The sequence below is a fragment of the Pinus tabuliformis genome, chromosome 7, assembly GCF_031772625.1.
Source record: "Pinus tabuliformis cultivar Carrire ecotype Pingquan chromosome 7, CPIR1, whole genome shotgun sequence".
Taxonomy (NCBI): Eukaryota; Viridiplantae; Streptophyta; class Pinopsida; order Pinales; family Pinaceae; genus Pinus; species Pinus tabuliformis.
The window spans coordinates 2,042,084,615-2,042,094,415 of record NC_142293.1 but is presented as its reverse complement, the minus strand read 5'-3'; the positions used below and the strand labels follow the sequence as shown (position 1 = coordinate 2,042,094,415).

The 9,801-nt window shown below is 40.8% G+C and overlaps 1 pseudogene; it reads left to right on the top strand.

The window, feature by feature from the left end:
• The first annotated feature begins 911 nt into the window (after positions 1-911).
• LOC149256715 (DELLA protein GAI-like) lies at positions 912-2,181 on the top strand (annotated as a pseudogene).
• Positions 2,182-9,801: the final 7,620 nt, after the last annotated feature.

Here is a 9,801-nt window from a genome sequence, read left to right as displayed (position 1 = left end):
ATCGTGGGCAATATTAGTTCAAAAGTGACTTTGATCTATATATGGAAAGTTGGCTTTTTGGTAGGCCTTTTGGGGTCAAGAAGAGCATTCTTGTTACTATATAATCTTATTATCAATACAAAGAGGTTGGATCCAATGGTGTAAAGTGTGGATTTTTTTTTTTTTTTTAAACCATTGGGTGAGGCTCAAATCTCATGGAGGATTTTCTTAAAGCCATGGAGTCGCCTTGAAGTAGTGATCGAATATGTGGAGTTGGAAATAATTAATTCCTACTTGTCTATGGTTGTATTTTTCTATTTGAGGAGTTTGTTCCTACATAATAGGAATTTAGTTTCTCCTAGTTTAGTGTGTGGTTGAGAGAATCTCTCAACCACACTACTGTACGTCTAAGATAGCATTCCTATCTTAAGACTATTGATTGTATAAATATGTGTGTAATTTCCTCATTCAACATTAATAGAATATATTATTGCTGTGTGCTATTTTATCTTGGTATCAGAGCCTGTGAGGGCCTGGCCCCTCCTGGGCTTGGCCCCTCCTAGGCTGAGGGAAAATAATTGAGTGTATAATTTCATTATGTGTTTGTCCATCGGAAGTTGTGTGGGTAATGAGCGATTTGCCTGAGTCATGCTGATCTTGATTCGTACGCCTAGAGGAGGTCACAGTTAGGAGGTGCAAGAATTCAGCTGCTCGTGTACCAGACGGGAAATGAACCCGGGTCTATACCGTGGCAGGGTTCTGAATCTCGAGGGGGATTTGTAGGTAGGGGGAGTTGCAGGGTACTCCTTGCTATGGCTTCTGATGTGGGCGACGAGAATAGGTTTCATAATCGAGCTGCTCGCTTGAAGTCCAATCCGGGCTAGACCATGTGGAAGAGGATGTTACACGAAGAGAGCAAAAGCGTTACCGTGTCTGTGACCCGCAGCTTTCGGAGCGAACCGTGGTAGTAATGGGGGTAGACCCGCACGAATCCGGAGTCCGTCTCGTGCACACGCTGATGGCCTGCGCAGAAGCGGTGCAACGCGGTAATTTGGCCATCGCGCGGGAAATGGTGAAAGAAGTGAGAATTCTGGCTTCAGCACAGGGCGGGGCAATGAGCAAGGTCGCCACATATTTTGCCGAGGCTCTTGCCCGGCGAATCTATGGGTTTCTCCCTCAAGACACCTTGCGGTTCAACCAGAACGACCCCTTGTCCGATTTTCTGCAATTTCATTTCTACCAAACCTGCCCTTATCTCAAATTCGCACACTTCATAGCCAACCAGGCCATTCTAGATGCCTTCTCCGGGCACCAACAGGTTCATGTCATAGACTTCAATCTGAAACAGGGGATCCAATGGTCGGCCTTGATACAGGCACTGGCTCTTTGCCCCGGTGGGCCACCGGCTTTTAGGCTAACCGGAATCGTCCGACCCCAACCCGACGGAATCGATGCCTTGTAGGAGGTCGGCACGAGGCTCACCAATTTGTAGAATCTGTCAATGTAAAATTCTCCTTCCGTGGCTATGTTGCCACAAGCCTCGCCGACATCAAACCATGGATGCTCGACGTCGAGCCCGAGCTCGAGGCTGTTGCAGTGAATTCTATCCTTGAGCTCCATCTTCTCCTGGAAGACCCCATTCCCGGACGACCTAGTGCCATCGATCAAGTACTCGCTTCCATCTGGAGCCTGAAGCCCAAGATCTTGACAGTGGTTGAACAGGAGGCCGACCACAACCGCCCTGTTTTCTTGGATCGATTCACAGAGGCACTGCACTATTATTCCACAGTTTTTGATTCCTTGGAGGCGCGCGGGTTGCAGGCCCAGAGCGAAGAGCAGGTGATGTCGGAAGTCTATCTGGGTCGAGAAATTTGCAACATTGTAGCCTGTGAGCGATCGGAACGGGTGGAAAGGCACGAACCTCTCTTGAATTGGAGCGTTCGCTTGAGAAACGCTGGCTTCTGGCCTATTCCTTTGGGATCCAATGCTTTCAAGCAGGCTAGCATGTTGCTCAGTCTCTTCTCAGGTGGAGAAGGATATAGGGTTGAGGAGAATAATGGGTGTCTAACACTTGGTTGGCACAGCAGACCTCTAATTGTTGCTTCTGCCTGGCGGAAATTTCTCTCATCGGGGCTGATGGCGCCCTCGACACCCGCCTCACATGGACACTCGCCTCTCCCATGCCGAGGCGGTGCATCCTGATGAACTCGATGAGGAATTCGACAATTTCCCAACTTCAAGAAGTTCTGAGATGGTTGAGGAGTGTTGCGGGCAGAATACAGACTGTGGTCAGAAACTTGGCAACACAGTGTGAAAGATTTCAGTCTCTCTTGAGCTGGAGAGATCCCGGTGCCACAACCATATTTGTCACCTTTTGTTTGTTAGCAGCCATAATTCTATATGTCACTCCGTTCCGAGTAATGTCCGTTATATCAGGATTTTATATGCTGCACCACCTGAGGTTTCGATACAAACTTCCTTCTGTTCCGCTTAATTTCTTCAGGATGTTGTCTGCGCGAACTGATATCATGTTGTAAGGAGTTTGAGCAATCAATTATGAGGTAGCCAGCGCAAATAGTTGATGGGAAATCCCGCCGCGATAGGGTTTCTGTTGCTAAGGAAAGAAACCTAGCAGCAGCTGCATTCTTCATTCAAGGAAGAGAATAACTTTGTGGTAGATTTGAAGGAAAAAGCATTGTTGTTTGTGCATACTTGGGTAAATGTTTTTTTTGGTGAAGTATTTTTTCTTGGAATTTAAATTGATATACATATTGAGATTAGCCACTTCAATATGAAGTTATTTTGTTAGAATTGGCTATTCTAACAAATGACAGGTTCATGGAAGTTCCAAGAATTTATTTGACAAAGATGCCCAAGATGTGAACAATGAATAGATGAGGTAAAGCAGCAGCAACAACGGTTATGGTGGACAAAAAAATAGATGTTTATTTGAGTTAGTATGGTTTGTGGAATAGACTCCCTAGCATTTTATAAGCAAGTCCAGTTGTTGTAATAGTCATTGTATGTACCCAGAAACTCCAAAATGTGGAATGAGATGTACGATTTTTTAAAGGCATCTGAAAGTTCGTGGTGATCTTAAAACCACTTTGTAAAGTGATGGTTGGTGGTGAGCCAGAAACCATCTTTTGTCATTCTAAAGTGATGGTTGGTGGTGAGCTAGAAACCATCTTTTGTCACTGTAAAGTGATGGTTGGTGGTGAGCCAGAAACCATCTATATAGTCTGCGTGACTGAAGTGCCTTTGTGGCTAGCTTGCCTTTGTGGCTAAATCACCTATGTGGCTTGAGGTGCCTTTGTGGCTGGAATCGTGGATGTCAATGCGTTGTTTGACAAGCTTTCCTTTGTGGCTGTGTGTACACGAGAGCTTTGTGCTCAATTGAGCAGGTGGACTGCAGAACACCTAGCTCGGACTTAGATGATTTTTCCTGAGTAGAAGGGGATTGATGCATTTTTCGCGCTGACAACAGCGCCAGGAAGGCCAACTGACGCGCCTGTTAGGCCATTAATCGTGCCAATGGGCGCGGGTTTTTCATTGAGGATCGCGCCAATTCACCTTCAAGGGGATCCGCGGGATCAGAGAAGTTGATGATCTATTCAAGGGCAGCAGATTGTGTTTTTGGAGGTTTTGTACATGCAATTCGCCTGATGGTGGTGGATTTGACTATCATGACAAGTAGTCATTAAGGGGGGGAGTTGGAAATAATTAATTCCTACTTGTCTATGGTTGTACTTTTCTATTTGAGGAGTTTGTTCCTACATAATAGGAATTTAGTTTCTCCTAGTTTAGTGTGTGGTTGAGAGAATCTCTCAACCACACTACTATATGTCTAAGATAACATTCCTATCTTAAGACTATTGATTGTATAAATATGTATGTAATTTCCTCATTCAACATTAATAGAATATATTATTGCTGTGTGCTATTTTATCTATTGCACATAGAGAGAATATATTAAATGGTATTGTGACCCATGCACATGTAAGAGGACCAAAACCTACCTTTGATCATATACTAAAATAAGTTATGATATTCACGGAACATGAAAGATAACCTAGGCGAGTATTCACTAGTGGAGTGAATAGTCCACCATCTCTAGATAGAAAAATTACGTAAAATGTTAACCATCGATGCCAAAAGAAGAGGTATGGTTTGTAGTTTCATATGCCATTTATTATAAAGATTTTAGCATTTTTGGGAAGAGAATTGTGCTTCAATCTCATATATAAGTTCCTTAGATATTTGAAGTGTTGTTTGTACTTCCTTAAAGGTTTGAAGTGCCATAGTGGAAAAGCATCAAAATAGATTTGGAAATAGATGGATTTGCATCATGGATCATTGGTTCATATTCCGAGGGAGTTGGTGACCCCCAGAGTTGAAGTCTCTTGAATATTTTTATACTTAGTCAAATTTAATGTGTGTGGAAGAATTTTCATATTCTTACCTCCACACACCTCCTTGCTCTACACACCTCCCCGCTCTGTGCATCTCTTCCCTTTGCACACCTCCTCGCTCTGCACATTATTGACATGGAAGGAGTGACAAAAATTGAATGCTGAAGTAATTTAAGAAAGTGAAACACCCCACCTTTGATGGGGAGAGTAACAAGTTGAAGAGGCATAGGCTTGGTTATTGGGGATGAAGAAATATTTTAGTGTACATGACTACTTTGAAAACATGAAGGTCGAGGTAGCAATCTTCAACTTAAAAGGAAAGGTAGATATATGGTTGGAGGACATAAGCAACATTAAATAAATTCCAGAAAAGGAATTATTATGGAGTGAGTTTGAAAAATATTTCTAGGAGAATTATATGTCTATGAGGTATTATGATGCTAAGGTAAAAGAGTTCCATGAACTCAAGTTGATACAACTTAATGCAGATGAATACACAAATAAATGTTTATCGCTACTAAGGTATGTAATTTATATCAAGGATGAAAAGGTAAAAATTTAATTATACCTCAGTGGGATGCCCCACTGATTTAGAGACAAGATTGAGTTTGATGAAACTAAAATATTAGAAGACATTATCTAGAAAACCAATTACTATTACGAGTAATCCAAACATAAGGCTAAGAGTCAAATTGATTGGAAGAAATATCAAAGCAACATCAAAGGGAAAGTGTCAAAACCTTTTGGCATAAACAAATGGGAAAGGGGGGGATTCAAAACTCATGCCAAAGGTGCATTCCAACAAACTCATCCCTCAACAGAGTGAAGCTCTGAAAATCAGTAAGAGGAGAAACGAAGGGATACAAGAAAATTCAATGTTGGAATTGTGGGGGGAACCACTTGTGAAGGGACTACCCTCAATTTGCAAAAGCAAAATGATATGAGGATATACAACATAGAAGAGGTGACAACCGTGAATGATGTAGCTCAAAGTACGCCTCATATTTCACGACATTAAAAAATCAACAACCATACCATTAGGCCTTAGTTATCGAGATGGAAGGTAATATCATTAACCAATCAGTTTCAATTTTAATTGGTCCATTATCTAACCTTAGTTATATTATCCCTAAAGTTGTAAAATATTACACCATGTAAAATAAACTTGAGCATACCAAGCTATGGATGGTTTAGTTGGCTACGGGGGCTAGGAAGAAAGTAATAGAATTGGAGTCATGCCACTTAGAATTGGATGGCATGGTTACAATGACGAACCTCAACATTCTTCTATTGGATTTGTATGATGTAGTAATTGTTATGGACTAGTTGACAGACCATAGGACCAAGGTGGACTATTACAATAATTCTTTGGAATGTGTTGATGATGAAGGTGAGGGATGTGTTGATGATGCAGGTGAGGGAAGAATATTGCAATGAAAGAAGAAACCTATTTATGTCAAATATATTTCGGCATTATATGCAAAAAAGTGCAGTTGAAAATGGTGTATTTTATTCATGATTTAGGTGAACAATGTGACATAGGACAAAAAAATGTTAATAAGCACCCCATTTTACATTAGTACAACAACGTATTTCTAGATGAAATACTAGGGTTACCACTTAAGAAGACATTGATTTCTCTATTGAGCTAATTTCTGGTTCAGTGTTAGTTTCTAAGACACCTTATCTCATAAGCACCCTTGACATGATGGAATTGAAATTGTAGCTAAAGGAGTTGTTGGATAATGGGTATAACAAACACAGTGTGTCACCCTATGGAGGACCAGTTCTGTTTGTGAAGAAGACGGATGGAATGTTGCAACCATGCATTGATTATCGACTGTTGAACAAAGCAACAATACAGAATAAATATCCACTACTAATAATTAATGATTTGTTTGATCAACTAAGAGGAGCTACTTTGTTTTCCAAAATTGACTTTAGGTATGGTTATCACCAAGTCAGGACCAAGGATTAAGACATTCAAAAGAAAACATTCATAACAAGATACACGCACTATGAGTTCATGGTGGTGCCATTCAGACTTACAAATGCATCAACCGTGTTATGTGCTTAATGAACAATGTGCTCAACCAATACTTGGACAAGTATGTTTTAGTATTTGTGAATGATATTATGGCCTACTCAAAAACCAAAGAGGAGCATGAGGATCATTTGAAGGAAATATTATAGTTACTGAGGGAACACAATTTATATGCGAAGATTAGTAAGTATGAGTTGTTTAAGGCCAAGGTTCAATATTTGGGGCACATAATCTCAGAAGAAGGTGTGGCTATGGACCTCGAGAAAATAATTTCCATCATGGAATGGAACACCACTAGAAGTGTCACAAAATTGAGATCATTTATGTGGTTGGCAAGATATTATCAAAGTTTCATCTAATACTTCTCAAAAAATTGGTCATCCAATCACATATCTGCAAAGGAAAGACGTAAAGCTTCAATGGACATCAGAGTGCACAACCATGTTTGAGCAACTCAAGTATTTGCTCAAGCATGTGGCCATCTTAAGAATTGTTGATCCAAAGAATGACTTTGTAGTTTGCATGGATGCTTGTAAAGAAGTATTGGGTAGAGTAATATTGTCAGAAGGACATGTAATTTCTTATTAATCGAGAAAATTAAATGAACATGAGAGGAACTATTTCACTAATGACTTTGAACTTGTAGCAATCATTCATGCATTAATAATGTGGAGATATTACTTGATCAGGTGAAATTTCTTGTTGATGTCAAACCAATTTATTCGGCCAACCTAAATTGAATTCAATATAGGACATATGGTTATCCCTCATTAGTCAATTTGACAGTGAGATTAAGTATGTCAAGGGTAAGTAGAATAGGGTGGTTGATGTGCTTAGCATAAGTTTTCAAGTAAACCACTTGGTATCCATAAGTTCTTGAGATTTTAGCATCAGAGAAAAGATCGAGGAAGCTTTGGTACATGATGAACACTTCTAATATGTATAGGATTGTTCGAAAAAGAGGTAGATGGACCTTTGAGTAAGAAATACACACTCATAGATGATGCAATGCTAAATTTCAAAGACCGATGGTATATACCCTACACAGACGACTCGAAGAAGATCATTTTAGATGGGTTTCTCAAAATACCATATTCAGGTCATCTGTGGTATCATAAAATGGTTACCTCTGTCAAGAAGATTTATTATTAGCTAGGTATAAGAAATGAAGTCATAGAGTACACTGCCAAGTGTCTAGAGTGTCAACAAGTTAAAGTGTAATGTAGGCATCTATCTAAACTATTACAACCAATCCCCATTTTGAAGTGGAAGTGGGATGTTATATAGCTAGGGGGGATAATATGGGGTACAAAGGGAGGTACCTAAGGGAATAATGTAATAATGGGATGGGCCATAGTAATAAATAAGGTGGTTAACCCATATCATGTAAGGGACCACAAGTAGTTAGTAATAATGTAATGGGCCCATGGTATTAGATAGATGGTATTGAGGGAACCATGGTAATGACTCATGGTATTATATGTATGAGGTCTGTATAGAGGCTAGAGACTCCACAAGCCATATGCTTGTTCATACAATAATCCTTGATACCTCTCAATGTGGAGTCTCTAGCCTCTATATAGGCCTCATACATACAATACCATGGGTCATTACCATGGTTCCCTCAATACCATCTATCTAATACCATGGGCCCATTACATTATTACTAACTACTTGTGGTCCCTTACAAGATACATGTTAACCACCTTATTTATTACTATGGCCCATTACATTATTACATTATTTCCTTGGGTACTTCTATTTGTACCTCATATTATCCCCACTAGGTATATAACATTCCGCCCCCCTTAGCATGTTTCATCCCCGAAACATCGGAAGAACACAAATAATAAGATCTACTCAAAAGAGTAGTCCACTGGTACCATGCATGTGCATCTAGCCATCCAAAAGAAAGTTGAACCCTCGATTTCGCTGGTGCCTCGCTCGCTTGAGATGGAAGTTGACCACGGTAGCTCTTCTGTGTTAATGTGTAGTAGGTGGATCTTCGCTCCTCTCTATCTGTCATGCAGGGGTTGTTGTCCTTGTGGCTAATTGGTTGCTATCTTGTTGGTTGTTGTTGATCAGGAGCTCAGGACCAAGTGTCGTAAAATGGTCAAAAATAAAAGTGCTCAAAACTAGCTCAAACCTGAACGACCGAATAGAGCTCATCCTCTTGATTCTGGTGCCACAAACGGTTCGAAAAATGGTCGCCGTATGAGAAAGGTATGCCAAAAACAAAATCGCCCAATAACCCTTAATTTTTGAATATTTTTCAAAAAAAAATATTCAAAAAAAATTACGTAGAATATTCCATTTGGGCAGCCAATCACAGGTTGCCACGTGGCAGGCCCGGAGGCCGCCACGTGGCCCAAGGTGACGTCAACAAATTTTTTTGGGCATACGATAAAATTTGGGTTGAATTGTGGTTTGAACCCACGACCACTCAAACAACATTACAACACTTTACCATTGCACCAATGCAGTCAGACTTGATTTGGTGGCAGAGTTAGCCATATTAAAAGGTTGTATTAGGTTGGGCATGGCATAAAGGAGGCGAGCCCCCATCACATATGTCCGCAGCCCCAGAACCGAGGGCTTTAACCCCAAACCGCTGCCATGATTCCAACATTGTTCCTTTTAATGTGTGGGACGTGTTCACATGGTATAATAAAGCGGAGTTAAGATAACTGCCCGTCAACCGAAGGTTATGGCGCGAACTCCAATGCAAACTGCTGATTCCGAAGATCCCATTCACATGCGCGGGTAACATGACAGTTAGGTGGCAGTTAAGATGGCGGGAATAATGGCGGAGCGCCAAATTTTGGCGGTCCCGCCATAATTGGCGGAACTAACTGGCCCCAACTACAGTTAGCTGGAGTGATTTTAGGCCAAACTGGAGGAAATCTTCCATGAGCCATAACTTTGGCTAGGAAAGTCCTTTTTGGACGAATTTATTTTTGATTTTGGGTTTCTTCGACCTTCTAAAGCCATTGGCATAGGTTTCACAGCCATCTGAGGTCATTTGCAAGTGATTTTGCTTCATGAAAGTTCCAGGAGCCACTAAGGCCAAATCTGTTTGGGAGCTGCATTGGGAATTGTGCAGCCATTGAATGATGAACGAAGGTCATTTCTAAAGATTTTCAGCATTTTGAATCCATTTCTACAGCTCGTTTTTCCTGTTGAGGCATTCTTCTCATTGTTTAGCTTCAGGGAAGCTTTCAGGGCCACTAGGGCCATTTCAGTGCTTGAGTTGTTTGGGGGTTATGTTCATCCATTTTTGGTGATTCAAAAGCCTATGTCTACTATTTTCCACCTTCTGAGTCTAATGACATAGGTTTCAAAACAAATTAAGTTCATCTTCATCTC